General features: G+C 35.6%; 1 protein-coding gene across 1 annotated transcript in view; it reads right to left on the bottom strand.

Moving 5' to 3' along the window:
- DIAPH3 (diaphanous related formin 3) overlaps positions 1-19,283 on the bottom strand; it is a 208,593-nt gene that overhangs the window by 126,911 nt on the left and 62,399 nt on the right. The window lies entirely within an intron of this gene.

Here is a 19,283-nt window from a genome sequence, read left to right on the forward strand (position 1 = left end):
ACTAATTTGCTTAAATGTGCCCTGACAGCCTCAAACTGGATGCTAATAGGGCAGAAATAAAAAATTTTAAAAAAAAAATTTAAAAAAAGTTAGCAACTTCCATCACTAGAAAGCAACCTTTATTCATTAGGAGTCTTATAACTGAGATAATACAGAAACACAAACATGCAAAAACAATTAACAGTTAAACATGCACTACTTAATTCCCTACTTCCAAATCAAGAAACAATGCTGCAAATGAACTGGCTAATAGCCTCAGGAATTTTCACCCAGGAGAAGGTTATGCACAATGTTACAGCACTACTTAAGGCATCGTAACACTAAGGAAAAACATACAAGCATGGAACATATCTACTCTAGGAAACTCATGCAGGAATTGTATGCAGAGTTCTACAATTATGGAACAAACTAAATTACTGCAAACTTACATGATACTTCTTCAGCAGAATTCAGGTCATATCCTTATGTAGTTGGCAGCAATAAGAAGCAGAGGACATGTATTGCTTTTCTTGCTGATTTGAAATGTTGCAATTCCCACTGGAAACTCTGATACCTTCTACTGCCTCTAGAAATTTTACCTCCTTTGCTTATGTCCTGGTTTCAGACCAGGACACGGGTTATGTAGAGCCATGCGGATATGGCCAAGACACTGTGCTATTCAATCCCATCTCACCTCATGGCCAGGGAGGAGGGAGATGGGTCTCTCTCTTGCTTCCTGGAAAAGAGGGGGAAGGAAGAGGCATTCCCTTTCCAAGGAACCAAGCGACAAACGGAGTGGTGGGGTAACACTGGTCTTGACCAGATGATTTGTCTGCCATTTTTCCATTGTCTTGGGCTTGGGGGAAAAACATGGGGGCAGATGGTCTGTCCACCATTTTGTTCACCATCCCAGTCAGTGAGCAATTACCTGCAAATCACTCTCTTTTTGTAAACTTCTGTTATTAATATTGTTGCTGTTACTGTTCTTATCTCATTGCTGTTTCCAGCAAATTGCTTTTATCTCAAGCCATGATCTCTGCCTTTTTTATCTCCAACTGAAGGTGGGAGGGGGGCACTAAATGAGGGAGTGCCGCTCCTAAACCGTGACAGCTGGCAAAAAAAAGCACCCCCAAAATCCCAAGAAACATAACTATTCCCTATTTCCAACAAGGAAAAAGGGGAAAAAATCCCACAACAGAGGGGAATTAATAGAAATATCTGAATAGGTGAAGTAAGAATCTAGACTAAAAGGAAATAAGCAGTTAAATTTTTATTTGTGGAGAGCAGTGGAATAGAGGGGGGAAAGTATACAGAAGAAAGAAAATGGGAACATCTGCTTACAGTAGAAAAAAAGAAAGCAGCCTAGTGGGAGTGGGCAGCTGCTGCAAAAAGGACGTGACAATTTGAAGGAAATAGATGTGAGATGTTACCATGCTAATGAGAGAAGAAACCAGGGGATCACAAAGTATGCAGACAGTTTTCCTGGCTCCAGAAGTTTGATCTTACTAAAGCATTAACTTTTTTTAAATTACTTTTTTTTTTCCCCAGCTATTATACAACAGAAAACCACACAACCTTTAAAGTTCTGTCTATATGCTAAATTGATCCCACGGCAGTACACACACATGGCCCTAGCATCTGAGCTATGTTTTGTCAGTAGTACCTCATCTGATGCTCCTGCTCTGCCCTCTGAGGCTGAGAAACAAAGTGCTAGAGCGCTATGAAACACACATAATGCACCTCCCAGCCTTTGCAGTTCCTCTTATCTTCACACCCCACATCATTATTAACAAGACTCTAAAATTAACAGATGTGGCTGCCAACATGCACACACACAAATACCTCAAAGGAGTTTTAGATACTGGACAGATTGCTTTTACTGTCTCCTTCAAATTCAGATCCATATACAAATTCAAATGTAGTCAACTACCTCTATCTGTGGCAATGACCTGATAGAAATTAGGGTCCTGAAAAGAGTGGTGACAGGACTGTTTTACAAATAATACAGTTGGAAGCCTGCACAACAGCACTTCATAAATCTGTGGACCGGATCCTATGGAGCTACTCTGCAAAACTCTGAAACAATTACATTCTTGGTAGGGGCCACTGAAATAATCTACATTCATGAATTACAATACACATTTCTATTTCTGCCACAGGTCTTGATATAATCTGCTACCTACAATCTTTGTAAGAAAAATCATGTCTGTGCATCAGTATGCTAAAGAAAAAAAAATCTTCCAAAAATACACCATCCTAGTGGAAAAAACCAAAACAAAATACCTTTGAAATACAAGCTCCAAAAGGAATATATCTGAACATTTATTTTTAAAAGTCTGAATTCCTATTTCAGATGAAACTTGAAAACTACATTACACTGAACACTCAGTGGAGTTATTTCGTCACTGAGTTATTTTGTCACAAAGTAACACAGCCTACAGAAGATTACATGTGACCTTACACTTTTCCTAGCCTCTTAGCTAAGACAACAGTCATCTTGCATTCTCTCTTCACTGGAAAATGAAAGAACAAGCCTAGGGTCATGAACTAAAAGGATGTACCTATACCAAGTGTCATTATTAAAGTAGATGCCTACTTCATCTGTATAGAACTCTAATTCTTAAAAGTAAATTATATATTGTGTCCCATATAGCAGGGTATTCAACTGGAAAACCTGCAGTCCTCATCTCCTAAAAGTTAACTGGAATCAAAGGAAAAGATCTTTAGTAGAAAATGAGGTTCTAGCTAAATAACAAATCCTGCAGAACTTCTTAGTTATTTGAAACTAAAATGTGGCGTACCCTAGTGTCAGCCAGTACTGAGGTTGGAAGTGACCTCTGGAGGTCATTTGGTGCAGTCCCCTTACACAGGGCTATCTACAGCCAGGTGCCCAGGACTGTATTCAGGCGGATTTTGAATATCCACAAGGTGGGAGGAGAGTCCAAAACCTCCATAGGACCTCTGTGCCAGTGCTCAGTCTCCCTCAAAGTAATAAAAAAGTGGCTTGTGATGTTCAGGAGGAACCATGTGTTTCAGTTCGTGCCCACTGCCTCTTGTCCTGTCACTGGGCATTACTGAGAAGTGTATGGCTCAAGCCTCCCTGCACTCTCACTTCAGGTATTTATGTAAACTGACAAGACCTTCCTGAGCCTCCCATTCTCCATGTTAAACATTCATGACTCTCTCAGCCTTTCCACTCAGGAGGGAGGCTTCAGTCCCTTCACTGTCTTCCTGAGCCTTACTTGGACTTTTCCCAGTCCATCCACATCTCTCTTTCACTGGGGAGCCTCGAACGGGACACAGTATTCCAGGTGTGGCCACACCAGTGTTGAAATCAAAGGCCAGACAAGGAATATGCGTCTTTTGACTGACAGGAGAGAAACTTTTGAAGATTTGGATTGTTTTAACAGCTGCATGACTACTGTCCTATAATATGACATACAACAAAACAAACCTTTAGTCTCTAAATAAAATAAAAATACCACCACCAAGCCTGTTACCTAGACCATGACCATTACACAGGTGCCATCAGCTCTACCTGCATATTTCACATTGAGTTGTTCACCAGCACAGTTATTTGTGACAATCTATTTTAAAATACAAAAGAAATTGTGAACTAGATATAAGTTGTTTTACAATAGCACTGAAAACACCTTCCTTTTTTTATGAAAACAAGGATAAAATAAGGTTGCCAGGCAAAGCTCACAGAAGTAGGAAGGATGCCTGAACACTGAAAGACCAGGAAGCTGATAAATATTCTGCTTTCCAAACTAAGCAACCTAAGGTTGTATCAACACAACTGTTAGCATCAGGGACTGCTCATCACTTAAAGATCTGTTTTAAATGATAGTTTCTAAATTCTAAACCAAGAACATTAAATGTTCACATTTTTTAACAGTAGCTGACAAAATTCTGAAGAAAAAAAATAGCAACCAACCCTGAAGTCATATTTGTTAAGAAGTAACTAAAATTCTCACAGAAATATGGCATACAAAATCAGAATAATCGTTCTCTTAGTTACAATCTGAACACCTGCTGGGCTCCCCCCTAGAACTAAAAGTTTTAACCAAGACTGATTCAACTCTTGGAAAGATCTAAAACTTCATTAATTCTTGTCCGAGATGGAAGATAAAAGGGGTGGCTGAAACGAGCTCTCTGCTACAATGGAGTTCACTGGACAGGGAAAAGCAAAACATACTGCTGTTCCGAGGAGAAAGAGTCTAGTGCCAGTAGATACCAAATTCTAGTTTCCAGATCTCCCCATACTAAGCTATATTCCTACCATCAAGATTTAGATGTTTGGGCCCTAAAAAGCTGATCCATCACTTGTCAAGAGCATCAAAAGCTGAATAACAGATCTGAGTGCACTTGTACCCAAAGGGAGCATAGTTGATTCAAGAAACACCATAATATTATTGATTGTAAATTGGAATGGCAACTGTTCCCCTCCACCATTTGGTTTTCAATAGTAGCCTTTCACAGATTGTGGAATTTCAGAGCAAAATTTTTTCATTTAATAATCCTTGACAGATTGTACTTCCACACATTTGGGTAATTGCCTTATAAACCTAAAAAAATTTAAACTTTAGGTCCTTCAGTAAGGAATTCCAATTCTTAATTATGCATTGTACAAAGAAAGACTTCATTTTTATAATCTTGATCAGTTTTGCTGTACCTCTACTATACTTACTAGTAAGAAGAAAAGAAACCACAAAAAGTATGCAGGATGTGGGCACAGCTTGAACTTTTACAATGACACTTTTACGTATTATTTTGTTTTCCTTTCCTAACAGTTTCCAAAACCCTATTTTCCCAGTATATCAGTAATTTATTAAATTGTTATCTAATTCTGCCATTTATCATTGATTATCTACAACATGTCCACCACTAGTACTAACTTTGGCAATTGTAGATATTCAAGCCTTTTTTAAAACTGTCATCACATTTGTCACCTTGCTTCCTTTCCTTTGATGTTGGCATAAGTTCAAGTAATAGTTTACACAGCACAGTTCACAGCTCAGCCATTTCATCCTTCAGTTCCCTTAGAAGTCCTGGGTGAATACCAGCTGGTCTTAGCAATCTGTTACTCTCCACTTTATTGACCTATTCTAAAACTCACTCTACTGACCATGGAAGTTATGTTTCTTGATCTCATGTGGTGTTGCCCCAAAGCCCAGCTTGGAGGTACATTCATTATTGGTCAAACAGAAATAATTCAGAGCTTCACGATTTGGAAGCAGGAAAAAAGGTGTGATACTCTTTTTTTTTTTTTTTTTCCCCTTTGGAAGGCAGATACGATGCACTAAATAATACTTTTGTATAGCATTTTTATTACATCTTTATCCATGCTTAAAATTCAATAGTACAAAAATTTTAACACCTTACCTCTAAATCAAAAAGCCGTTACAATCAGAAACCTACTGAAGTCCTCAGAATTAAAATACAAGCATATACTCCTAAGTGAAACCTGCATGAAAAAGAGACACTCAGACATGGCTTCTGCTGCTTATAGATCTTATGTAGCATCTGTAAAATCCGTTTCATACGCTGCAGTCTCTGTATTTCCTTAACTATGGTCTGGGGTTTTTAAGTGATTCTACTAGTCAGGTTTTTTTTAAAAATTTTACTGAAGACTTCATTACTTTATTTACCATCAAAACGCTTTAAACTTCACTAAATAGCTTCTAGAAGCCGGACTTGGCTTATTTCTACACCAAAGTCCAACAATCTAATTTTAGTTCTTATTGTGTAAGTTTTGAAAAGGTTGGTAGTTATTATTTATTCACAAGAATAAGTGGAAGTATCTTTTTCAATTTTATATCTTAATTTACTACACAGGCAAAACTGCTTCATCATAATCTTAACTTTCAATTTAATACAGATGTTTCCAGCCCTAGAGTTTTAAAGACTTGAAGTCTTTGAATATCTAGTAATTCAAGTGTTTTCACCTTTGGAGAAGGACTTCAGGGTGCTGGTGGATGAATGACTGGACATGACCTGGCAATGTGCACTTGTGACCCAGAAATCCATTCGCATCCTGGGGGGTGGAAAGTTGGCTATTGAAGTAGCAAGTTTAATCAGCTTATGGAATAATCAAATGAGCCCCAAAGTGGGGCAGACCATGTAACCAGAAGCAGGGCAGAAGACATCACCCAGGCCTCTATCCCCTCAGCATCAATAAACTGACATATGTTCTGTTGCTCAAAGTGCACCATCCTGTGACCCCAGTTGGGCAGAAGCTTGCAATGCATCTGAAAGAAGCTGTTCACGATTTTCCTATTTTTATCTGTAAAGTAAATTCCAGAAGCCAGTTTTCAGTTGCGCCTCTTCCCTGCATAGCCATACAAACACTGTTAAACTAGAAAGAGAACTGGACTCCCCTCATCTAGCAGCACCAGATTTGCCTGCCACTGAAATATGGCACAGAAAAAATTCATGGAATTTGCTATCAGGTAAATTATAAACAAAAATTACACATTTTCAATTAACCATTCGTTTTCAAGGGTCATTTCTCTCAGAACAGTACACTGTAACTGATAGGAGAGACATTTTATATAATTGATTTGATATTTGTTATTGTAAGATTTAAAGTTAACAAGTACCATCTGAATATACACATGGGTTGAAGATACATTTCTGACAGAGAAATTATTCCACCAAGATCTCATCTCCTTCCTTTAAACTATGGAGTTCATTTCCCTTGTGTGAAATAGTATTGTAGAGTCTTACCAGCACCCAGCTCTCAAAATCAGTTTTACTAAATATTCTTACAGATGAACAATACCTCAATTCACAAGAAATACAATTTTTATTTGTTATTATGTAGAAGTAATTTCATTGCAGAATGCATATTGCACTATACTGTAATTCATCTGTAACTACTTTTGCTGAACAGTTTTATAAAGAGTACTCTATGTGTTCTGATGTTATTTTTAATTCTTTTATTAACCTTTGATATTAACTTAAAACAATTCAAGATATTTCCAGGAAGGAAACACTGGATCAGGCTTTCAACCTAATTCTTTGAGTGACTACACAAAAAAAATCCCAATGCATGGAAGTAGAATAGATAGGGTATTGCAAGGGCAGGAATGAATGATCTGACATAAGAGGGACAAAAACCTTACGAAGCTACCACTGTCACCTCATAGCACTGTCAGTGCCTCACAAACCACAAAGGCAGGGGTAGTACCAACCTGACAAAGGACTGATCATTAACTTGTGACAAGAAACAGCAGTACAAGGGACTCCAAACTGAAAGGGCAAATAGACAAGAATAGCAAACTAGGATTACTAGGGAAGAGTTGGTGTATCCTGACTGAAACTGTATGAAGAGCCATGGTCAGCAGTGGACGGCCAAACTACAAAGGCAGCAGGAAACCAAGGGTATCAGAGATAATAAAGAGCACTCCCACACTAGCCCCTAAAGTACCTCAAAGCACCTGAAGCATGTCTGGAGATCAGGATGGGACACTTCTACCAACCTAAGGCATGAAATACTGGTATACAGCCAGTCAGTGCGCCTAGATCTCCAGGATGATGGCATTAGCTGAATAGCAGCCTGAAAGCAGTGGCCTTGCAGGTCAGATGCCTGGGTTCAAAGTGAGACTGCTTACCCCTTGTTACAATCCCTGGGAGCTGGAAAATCTGGGAGGCTAGCCAAAAAAAGACAAATCACTGTGGATTTCACACTGCAACATGCAACCCACCCTCTTCCTCACGCATCCCTGATAAACCTACTGCTTACAAACGTTTACCTTATGTGGTGTATGGGAGCAGGAGAGATTAAATAAAAGAATGCAAATCTATCCCTTACTTGTAAATTTTTGCAACAATAATAGCAACTGCTGTGTCATCTAATAAATTCAAAATAGGAACTCATGGTCCAAAGTTCAGATCACTCCTAAAACAAAGCACAGCAGATACATTTTTCATAATTTTGTTAGGTCTATCTTCAAAATATTGAGGTCTTTTTCTTAAAACGGCATTCCTAAAGTAAGTGTGCCTGCATCTCTCTAAACTACTTGTCTGGAACCAATCTGCAGTTTAAATTTATTCATGACCAGTTTTTACTTATTTCTAGTGGTTGAAACAGTTCTTTTCCCTTTCCAATGCTCTCCTTAAAGAATAAGAAAATATCTTAACACTACAACATGATCTTTTTTTTAAAATTAAATATTTCAAACCCATTTAATCACTTCACCTGATGATACCAGCAGCTTCTACGCATCTGTGATTTAATCTGCCTTGAGTCTGGGACAGTAGAACTAAAAGGCACACTACAAAGTGTGACTTGTAAACATATTAATGAAAATGCTTCCCTACTGGAAGCATTCTGTGAAATCCAGGATTTGTTCTGCTCTTCTTCCCTTACCTTTATTTACTTTTTTTTGTAAACAACCAATACATATATATATATATAAAAATACCCATATGTACATAAACTGCAGTAAAAATCACAGATTCTAATGCTAACCTAAAGTTTGTGTTCGCGCTTACATTTCAGGCATGAGCACCTCCACTAAGTTCTGATTCCCTGACCACAAGGGAAGGCAATGGAACTATGCCATGCTCTTACACAATATCAAATGCATCTGAATGGACTGGAGAAGTGTGAGCTTGTTTCACACTGATTCTTTTTCCAGTGTTTATTCACCAGGTTTCTTTGCCTTCTTCTGATATAGCTACACTTGCACTCACACTCTCTATTCTCAAACACCACCAATATTCTGACACCTTTAAGTAGTCAGTCAGCTACTATGGGTCTCCATAACCCACTATTTGCAGAGGAATGCCAGAAAGGCCATGTAAAGCCAGTAACAAACTTTTCAGTAACTGCTACCTATCTGCTGTCCCGCTTTCTGTACTGCCCCCCTGCAACCATCAGGTACATGCTGGGACCTCAACAGCACACTGGTAAACACCAGGTAGCAGGTAGGCAAATATAGTAGCATTTAGCAACGTGAACAAGGGATTGAACATGCTAAAATTTCTCTGTTACGTGTGAAAAGTTCCATTTAAATACAAACAAGTGAAGTTAAAGGTTTTGTATAAAAAAAGTCCCGTGGTTTTGATTTTGTAGATCCTACATGTAGTATAAATATCCTGAGATTACTTGAAATGCACCTGAATAGTGCAAGCTCTTTCATAATTAATAGGACTTAAAAGTAACGTAAAATTTGCCAATCATACTTAAGCATTTGGCTTTGTTCTCAAATTTGTCTTTATTCTACTCATCCAGCTTCTGTAACATCCCGCCCTTCTTGAATTTGAAAATGCTTCCAAACTCTGTCATCACAATGTTCAGCCTTTTAACATATGCAACAAATCATTGAGACTGTTTAATAAATAATTATTCCCAAAACTGATCCTTCAGAAACTCTACTAATAGCCTTATAGTCCAATGCACCCTTTTTCAATATTCCCCACATCCTCTTAAACTTACCTGCTTTACAAGTCTGCAGCTAATTCTACTTTTCATTCATATTGGTACAATGGCAGTCCTACTGCGATCCAGAGGCTAAACTGATAATATTTGTTTTGTTTAGAAAAACTGTCATCTCAAAAAACTTAAAATTTTATCTTACTGTCTAGCATAATTTACTTTTCATATGCTGAATCTGACACACACTTCACTCTCCTTTTATTTAATCTACCGCCATGTCTTTGATTATAATTTTGTAGAAAAACTGTTCAGTGTTTCTGCAGATCATTGGTAATGGACTAATGAATCTTTGAAAAAAGGTCCTCTGTCATTTTCGAAAATAACTTCTAGAAAAGGTGCTGTCTTCTTTTCCCAGGAAAAATAAATATAACCCCCCTCAGTGTTCCCCTGCTATCACTACTAAATGATGCATGATTCCCTTTCGGTCATCACTAAATATCATACAGTTTCTAATAAAAGCAGTGAAACTGATTTACATAATTGAATAAACAAAAATACAATAATGGTCCACACTATAAGTTAAATTCCAAGTCCTTATGTGCACAAGCACTTCAAGAATTACACTGAAACAAAACATGAATTTAGACAACATTCTTTATTGCTAAAGCAAGAGCTGTCAATCAGCACATATGTTTGCATGGTCTCATTAGAGTATATTTCCTCAATCTCAACAGTCAGAGTGAAGAATGTTGAGAGCATAACTGAGCATAACTGTATCTACTTAACAAGCATTCATGCACCCTCATTAATTTTTTTCATCTCACTTTGAAGCATGACATGGCTCATACCGGAACAATAACTTGCTGATAATTGTTTGAGACAACAACTGGACAGGAACAGTGCAGAGGTGAACTTTCCTATAGATTATAGTGTGCCTCAGTGAATTACAATTAGCTTTAAAAGTCATCTGTCCTGTTCAGCAGCTTTCAAGATATTTCATTAGCAACTAAAGAAATCCTAACATATTTTTAGGCTTTAATGACCCAGTTTCATTGTATTTTCTAAGATAGAAATTTCTACAGAAAACATGACAATTACTGAAATATGTGAGCTCACAGCTCCATAGTATTTATCAAATTGTCACATGATATAAACTGTAGATTAGCTTGTCATTCATTAATTTAAATGCTAATAAAATAATAAGAATAATTACACACAACTCCCAAATCACAAACCACCTTTACAAAACTCTGATGATAACTTTACTGTACTCCTCTGCAAGATCACTGTCCTATTAAGGAATATAACAAAATAATTCAGATCAAGTACAAATCACTAAGGAAAACAACTGTGTATATAGCTGTATAATTGTATTACATAACAAGCTAAAGGAAAATAGACTATATATCTACCCAATCTATGGTTATTATAATGTACTGATTTAAAAAAAAAAAAAAAAAAAAACAAAACCACAAAAACAAACAAACAAACAAAACCCCACAAAACCCACACCACAAAACCCAACAAGATTACCCACAAAATAAAGTTAAAAAAATCTTTCAAATGTCTAACTGTTCTAATACACTGCTATGTGTTGATAATGTTCTCTCTCTTCCAGAAGAATCACTTCAATGCTGCATTATTTCTTGCTTTTGCTGCCCCAAAACTCAACCTTTTTCAAAGTCAGAGGATAACTTCCTCTACATTTATCTGTAGTTTCCCAGGAAATTGTTGAAATGAAAATGTTCCATTTTAGCAACAGGAAAATCTCCATATTTAGAGAAATGCTATTTCTTTAAAATTATTCAGTTAGAAGGCTGCCTTCATAATAAAATTGGGGTTTGTTTGTATTATTATTATTATGTTATTGTTAAGTGACAGATATCTGCAGAAATTATTCACTTTTTACTTGGGTAAAAAGAAAAGTCTGATGATGAAAGAAAAGCTTTAAAAACAAGAGCAGATTTTCAACAGGTCTGACTTTAGATGCAGAAAAAAACCACATTGAAGATCTATTAGAAACCTACCTCCAGACCAAATCCTTCAATTTGAAACAAGTAAATACATGGGCCTCCAGCAGCAGATAGTGATGTCAATTTATATAGAAGGCACATGTGTAAGGAAAAAATAATTTCAATTTAAAAAAAAAAAACAGACTTAAATTAAAATTCTCCACCGCCTTAGGAAAAGACCATACATAATGACAGCATGGAGACAGACCACTGCATCTATTCCAAACAGAATGCTGGACAAGCATCATTACAAAAAAAAAAACAAACAAACAAACAAAAAAAAAAAACACGAAAGAAAGCTAGTACAAGACTTCCTTTTCTGCATCAAACAAGTCTTCAGGAGGCAGGAAAGATTTCAGGTACAGTTTAAAACCAATTGTTAAACAATTAATTGTTTTCTGTAGCATCTACCTCCCAAAGGCAGCACTGAGAACAAATGCAGTTATAATTTCTAGCGTAAGGGCACAAGTACACCATCATCTTTGAGCCACTGCCATTTCTTAAGGCATGCATCAAGTCATCACAGTCTTCCCCAAAGCTTAGGATGTTCCCATACAAACATGGTGCAGGAACTTTACTTTCAACCTCATATATTCAAAATAGAAAAAGTTACATCTGTACACATGGATAACATGCCTCAGTGAATTCCAGTCACTGACAAGCAATCGCTCTCTCTCGCTCTCTCTCTCTCTCTCTCTCTCTCTCAGTTGTGCATCTCTGTATCTCCCTACTGTGCTCTACTCATACACCATCCGTTACCTGGAACAGCATCCTGGAGTTTACAGAATAAATATCACTCTTTTAAAAGCAATATGATGCTTAGAGATATCAGCAAGAGTAGCTGGTAAAATCATAAATGCACTTGAAGCAACCAACAACCACACTATTATCATAAAGTTCTCTCCATATAGCAATCAATGCTTATTCATCCTAAATCCCACCCATTCCCCTTGTAACAATGCCCGGTGCATCTGCAAATGAAGTCTTTTGGGGCTTCTACAATACAGAATTTGGCACACTTACAACAGATTGGCTGCAAACGTGACGGGTTTTTTTTTTTGGTTTAACTAGACCAAAGTAAGTCAAGAATGGAGAGAAAGCTGTTGGAGCTGTTGTTGTGTTTCTCCTATGGCTTTTTTTGGAGGGGTGGGTCAGATGGTCAGATAGATATTAGACTATAAGAAATACAGACTACTGTCTATAGTTCTCACACTTCCAACACTTACTCTGGAGAGAGTAAGTTCAAAAAGCTCTTAGACTTCCCATACTTACTCTAGAAAATGGAATTAAGAACAAGTCAAAGCTAACAGCGCTTTATGGCAGCATTTTACAGAAAGAGAGAAGGTAGATGCAATTCTGTCTGCCCATTCGAGTTATTTTCTCTCCTAGGGCTCCATTGGATCTCAAGTGCATCCAAAGACACATACCCACTGCAATTTTAGATGGATACACTTTTGGAAGGAAACTTCATCCAAAAACCTATAGCAGAAAATAAACACCACTGCTAAAAATAAATAAATAAATATATATAGTATCTGTGCATTCCAGATGGATAAAGATTTCTGCAAAAAAAAAAAAAAAGACAAAAAATTCTGCACATGCAAAAACAAACACAAGTGCTATGGCACCATAGCAGCCTGATTTTACCCAAAATAAAGCTCAAGAATTGGAAAATGCCATATAGTCATAGGGAGCATTTTTTGGTTTCTGTCTTCAGAAATCAAGACTTCTAAACATTATGCCGTCACCATTGAAGGCTCTTTGTCAGCTATGTTCCTGCCCTTCTCTCCTTCTTTTCCCCTATCAGAGGTACAAACACCAAACACTTCCAGGAAAGGAAGTAGTCTGAACTCTTTCCCTAGTCAAATGCAATGATCTGCCTTCATTATGCAGGATGGAGATGATAATAGTTCAGTTCATGAACCTCTGAAGAAAAGACTGTCTTTTTCACTTCCTTTTTAATAATACACTTTACAAAAGTTGGCTTAGTGAATTTAAATTCAGGCTAAGAAAAGAAAAAGAAATACTGAGTCATAACAACATATTCATAATGTCACATTTCATAATTGAGGTGGTGGGTTTAAAAAGAACTGGTTTGATCAATATTCAAAATCAGGACAGTAATTCCAACTTTTCTCTTTTTTATCCACTCTAAAAAATTAAGCCTTTGTTCCTCAGAAAGAAAATAGGAAGCTGTTGTCTCCTTGAACCCAAAATGCCTTTTACCCAGTCAACCTGAAGAAAAAATGTGGCTGTATTTACATTGCTTTATAAGTGGAAGAAGGGAGGTTATACAGCAGTTTCCCACTTCCATGTAGAGCCTTCAATTTTCCATGACTACGTTAAAACTGTCCACACTAACACCGTAGATAACCAGGACTGTATTAGACAATGAAAATATGCAAAAATTCTTCTTTCAAAGCTTTACAGCCCCTTTTAGCTGTACTTCTTTCCATACTGCTTCAAATATTTGAAACAGTAAACCAAATAAATCAAGAAGATTGCCTAATGTTTCAAAAGTTAGGCCCCTAAATAGTAAGTCTGTACGATTGCAATGTTCAAAATTAACTCTATTCACTACCATCTAAAACCAAACAGATATGTTTTTCTATGCTATCCACTTGCAAAAATATGACACTGAAGTTAGAAATACACGAGCTTACTCTAGCTCTATAATGTTGATATTTTTATTGTTGTTGATCAGCAGCATCAACATAATTGATTCATTATTGGGACATGCACTTGACAGCTACAATTTCCCTTACTATCATCCAGATTTTCAGTGGCAGACATTGAGACTGCACAATAATTCCACTTCAAAAGCTATCTCACCACAAAAATGATCCCGAGTTGCCTTCTTGAATTCAGTTTATGAGAAAAATGTAACCACATAAGCTACAATTAAAAAAAAACAGTAACAGAGCTGTTCAACTTTTAAAATATTCTTTTTCCTGTCCACTTAACTTCAAATTCACACATAGATCTAGACTGAATACACATGACACTTAGAGACATCATTTTAATTCTGTCAACAAATATGCAAAGCTATTGTTGTTTACATTTACACTAAAATACTGTATATATCTAGAAGCATAATTATTTATAAGTTATAACCTTATCATTTTAACCTTAGCATTTTATCTGAAAGTTGTTAGAAAAAAAACTTTTTATGTATTTGAGAAATTTACAAAATATTACTTCATGATTTTATCTTGAAACCTAGCGTGACAAAAGCCTTCTCCAAGAAAAACTGATACTTTGTTATAAGATGGCATTTCTTCAACAGAAGCTATAAAGGTAGCGTTGCTGTAAATCTCTATGGGTATATTTAAATCCACAAGTTCAATATAATAGAAAACACATTTTAAAAATCTGCTACTGTTTCAGACTGGGGAAAAAAAAATCTATACTTAAGGCTGCATAGCCATTATTTGCAACACATCCTAAAAATCATATTTTTAACCAAATATTTTAAAAATCACAGTTCTAAAGTGCAACATAAAAATGAAAAAAGAATAAAGATGCTTTGCTTCCTAATCTCTAAAACGATAGCATCCATATCTATTTCTTAAAAAAGCAGAGGTTGCAAGGTTTACACAGAAGCACAAATTAGCAACCCAACCAATATGATGCTAGGATCTGTTTTTAATATGAATGTATGATGAGTAAAGTTTGGAATCTTTTTTACATGTAGAAAGGTCAAAGTAATATAAGACATAATACAGGCTTAAAAAAGATTCAAGAATATAGTTGCTATGGTGAAGACAGGAGGCAGCAGAAAGTCAAAAAGACTATGCATAAATAGTTTTTAAAAAGTATTTGGATACATTATGAAAGGATGTGGTACAAGAATGTAATATAAGACATTACACTGATTTCACATAATATATGCAAAATTAAAGAAAATCATACAAAGACAGAAACATACACTGAAAACCTACTGAGAAATCTAAAGCACTGCAGAGACAGACATTTAACAGATCATAACTATTTCTAGTAGAAAATTACAGTGCAAACTATAATTCTTGACCATTATTAAGTTTTTGTTAGAAGACTAATCTTGTTGATTACAAAGACTGCTTACATAAGATTTTTAAAATCATACTATATCGATATGACATAATCATTACTCAATAATGAGTGTTTTAGTTTAAACCATTTGAGACCTAAGGTAACAGAATTCTTTATTTTATTTAAATTATCTCAGCCATTAAACCATAAGGCAGATTTAAGCATGCTAAAACTCAGAAAATTTATCATCTTACACTTAAGCAACTGATCATCTTTAAACAGTAGTTTCATATCAAATAGCAACAGTAATAACAAGAGCTGTAATTCTGACCTACCTGTTCTAACAAGTGTATGTAAAGTGCTCAGAGTAGAGACTGAAGTTTAAAATTAACTAGAATTCAGAAAATGGAGATGAACAATAGAAGTTACAGTTACAAGAATGTTTGGTTTGCTCTACTAAGGGAATGTCCACATCTCACATATCTGCCTCCCTACAAGAATGCTACTTTCCACCTCAACTGAACTACCCTACTTAGCACTCTGGAAACAGACAGCATATAAACTGAAGTGCACAGACGGTTTGCAGTGTAGATGCACAAAGTGCATAGCTACTGTACTACGAGCATCTTAGTGATTTAGTCTTGAAAGTCCAAGAAGTAGGAGAATGTCTTTTCTCTCTGAAACACAGACTATCATTGCATGCATGTACAGTTTTCTGAGAAAAGTCCCTGTGAAAGAACTCAACTTGGCATTTGAAGCTTTATATATACGTAACAATCCTGTTACAGGTGAGCGAGCTCTCAGTTGCATATGGGAACATTCCATTTGATAAAATATGTCAAAATAGCTTCTGAGAAAAATCTGAATGAACCAGATTATTTACTTACTGAAAGCAGCATTAAGGTATCTTCTAAATTTATAGAAACCAGCAAGTAACAATGTAATCCATTTTTAACTGTAATAAACAAATTGTACTGAACACCAAATCTCCAGAGCACAAGGGAGTGAGTACTTGCATGATAAACAAATTACAGAGCTCTACAACTAAAGCCAGTGTCAATCAAGGTCACACAAAATCTCCCTGTGGCTCAACTTGCCATATTTAATAAATAAATCCAGGTATTATCAACAGCATTAACTTGTTAATAGATTAATACAAACAACATAGTCCACATTCTGTAAAAAAAAAAGTTGATTAAGAATAAAGAACTTCTGTGCGTAAGTCTGTACTGCAACACCTCAATAAGATAGGTAATTAATAACCTTACATATTTTGCAGTAGGAATTTATTAACTATCACAAATAGTAGGCTTTCAGTCATACAACGCATATCAAAAGCAGCTTTCTGACAACAGCCTGAGGACTTCAGACCAAACACTAAGAATTAGTTTATGAGATGTTCTTCAAATTCAAGGGGTCACTCATACTGAAAAGTATGCTGAACCTCAGCAGAAAAGGATAAGGGAATTCAGTCACTCAAACTTTATTTCCCACCTTGACCTTCACACTCTTTCCAGTGTGTTAACATTGCTAAAAATATTTTTTAAAATTGCTTTTAAAATTAAATACCAGCTCATACAATTAATGCTTCAACTCATAACAGACACTATTCTTAAGTATTTCTGCAATAAATTTTCCTAAAAACTCGGATAAACAATCTCAACTTATTTCCTAAGTGCACCTTTAAAAATGTTAGAAAAATTAACTAGTGAAAGAGATTAAGTGTTCTAGAGTGCAAGGAAAGGCAGGTAATTTGTGGGGGGTTGTGTTATTTTCTTTTTCTTGGAGGGGGGCGTTTAACAGCCAAGAAACCATAGTCATTTCTCAGTCTTCTATAGGCCAAGAGACCTGACCTCATAGATTCAAGCTGGATACAACTGGATTCTATCAAAATATTCTAGATTAGAAGTTTCTACCTAACACGCTACAGTTTACATCAAATTGTAAGATCACTTTAGATACATTTAAGGGTTGCCCAGCACACTGGAAGTAGCTAAAGTAAGACAATAGGAAGAGTAAATGAGGCTTTAGAAGCTTCAATGCATTGTGTGTCAAGCAAAAGAATACACTGTGTGCTCGTCATACTAAACACTAAACTCTCATAGTCTCAAGCCATAATGAGACTGCAAAGAAAGGTAAATGGAGCATACCTTTATTTAGATTATATGCTTTAATATACCCTGTAATAAGCAAATTATTTAACTCTGTTCAAAAGAGCATCGACTTTACTATTGATTTTCGGCAGGTCTGACACAGAAAAAAATCTAATAAAAAGTAAGAAAAACATAAAATGTGGCAATGATCATTTAGTTAATTTTATGACTTTATACAATGTTGATTAAAGTTCTGATTCTATTGAAATCAGTCTTGAAATATAAGAACAGTAACAAAGCCAAACAAGAGGGAAAGGAACATCTAGGAACTGTAGCCACAAGGTAAAATTGCTCTATTTACCTATTTGTAACAGGTAAAATTGCTCTATTCAAAACATACTCATGAAGGTATCTATGGCACAAGGAAATTGCGTCACATACCTCTAGACACCCAATTATTTAGCTACCAGATTGTTTTCTTTCCTTAGGGATACAAGGGCTTTCACATATAATGCTCATCAATATGACATAGCTTCTTATTGTAAGACTTATTAATACCATTAACCAATATTTTTCAATAGTAATCTATAAGAAGAACAAGCCATTGGAACTGCCATGATAGATTCCTATCAATACACTTATCAATGTACATCTGAACAACAGAGACAGGGTTTTAGGTTGATCTGGTTAATTACAGTAAATAACACCACCTGTTCTTTCCATATTATAAAATTAATAAAATTAAAAAGGGGAAAGTAACATATAGTGTTCTCAGTGGTGCTTCTGATAGTGATACAGCTTTCCAAATTTTTGAAAGATGCAAGCACTTTGCATCTTTTTTTCTCCAAATAAACAAGTTTGAAATATCAGTTATATTCTAAAACCAGTTAAACTTGCTTGATTATATCAAGTCTACTATACTGCAGTGCTGAAACTAAGATATTGAAACAAAGGTATTTCATCCTTAAAGAAAGTTTATGATGATTCTGTGTAAATAGTCCTTACTTCCTCCTATCACTTTCCAGAAATCTACATTAAAAAACTTTATAATCTATACAGGTTAATATGATTTTCCCAGAGACTTCTTATCTTCACTTGTATTCAGCAATACAAAACTACCTGGTAAAAAAAAATCCAAGAAACTTCATTGTTTTTTCATGTTTGCATTTATACAGTACGTTCCCTTTGCATAAATTTCCTCATATTTTAAAGTGTATTTTTTGTGACTACACTGAACAGTTAGAGCCACAAAAAGGCACATGTTATTTATTTGTAGTCAGTGGCATGAGATGTGCAGTAAAATAAAATGTGAAGAGTTATGTAGTTCTCAACTCTCAAAATTTTCTTATTTCAAATCAGAAACATAACCCATTTGTTTAGTTATAACATATACATTATTTAGACAGAGACAAAAAAAGTTCCAACTTCTGTAGGAAAGTAAACAGGATGCACACCAAATGTGTAAATCACCTTAACCTTTTCCTCAGAAGCGGAGAGTATAACTGAAGACTTTATAGTAATCTAAAGCACAATTTTCCAAGAACACCTAAGTATTCTAATCTTAAAACAGTTTTTCACAATTTGTACATTAAAAGCTTTTAATCACTACTATAAAAAAATACAAAGAGTGAAGTAAATTTAGTAATTTAGGTGATTTAGAATGATTTAGAATCCACAAAAGAACCATTTCCATTAATTCACAGCCTAAGTGCTTAGCAATATTTAAATATACTCAAAGATTTAACATTCAGTGTACTATTCCATATAAATAGCAAAGAAAATGCTACCATTTTCTTTAAATTA

The sequence above is a fragment of the Chamaea fasciata genome, unplaced genomic scaffold, assembly GCF_029207755.1.
Source record: "Chamaea fasciata isolate MVZ Bird 193981 ecotype frontalis unplaced genomic scaffold, bChaFas1.0.hap1 SCAF_2, whole genome shotgun sequence".
In the NCBI taxonomy this organism is placed as follows: Eukaryota; Metazoa; Chordata; class Aves; order Passeriformes; family Sylviidae; genus Chamaea; species Chamaea fasciata.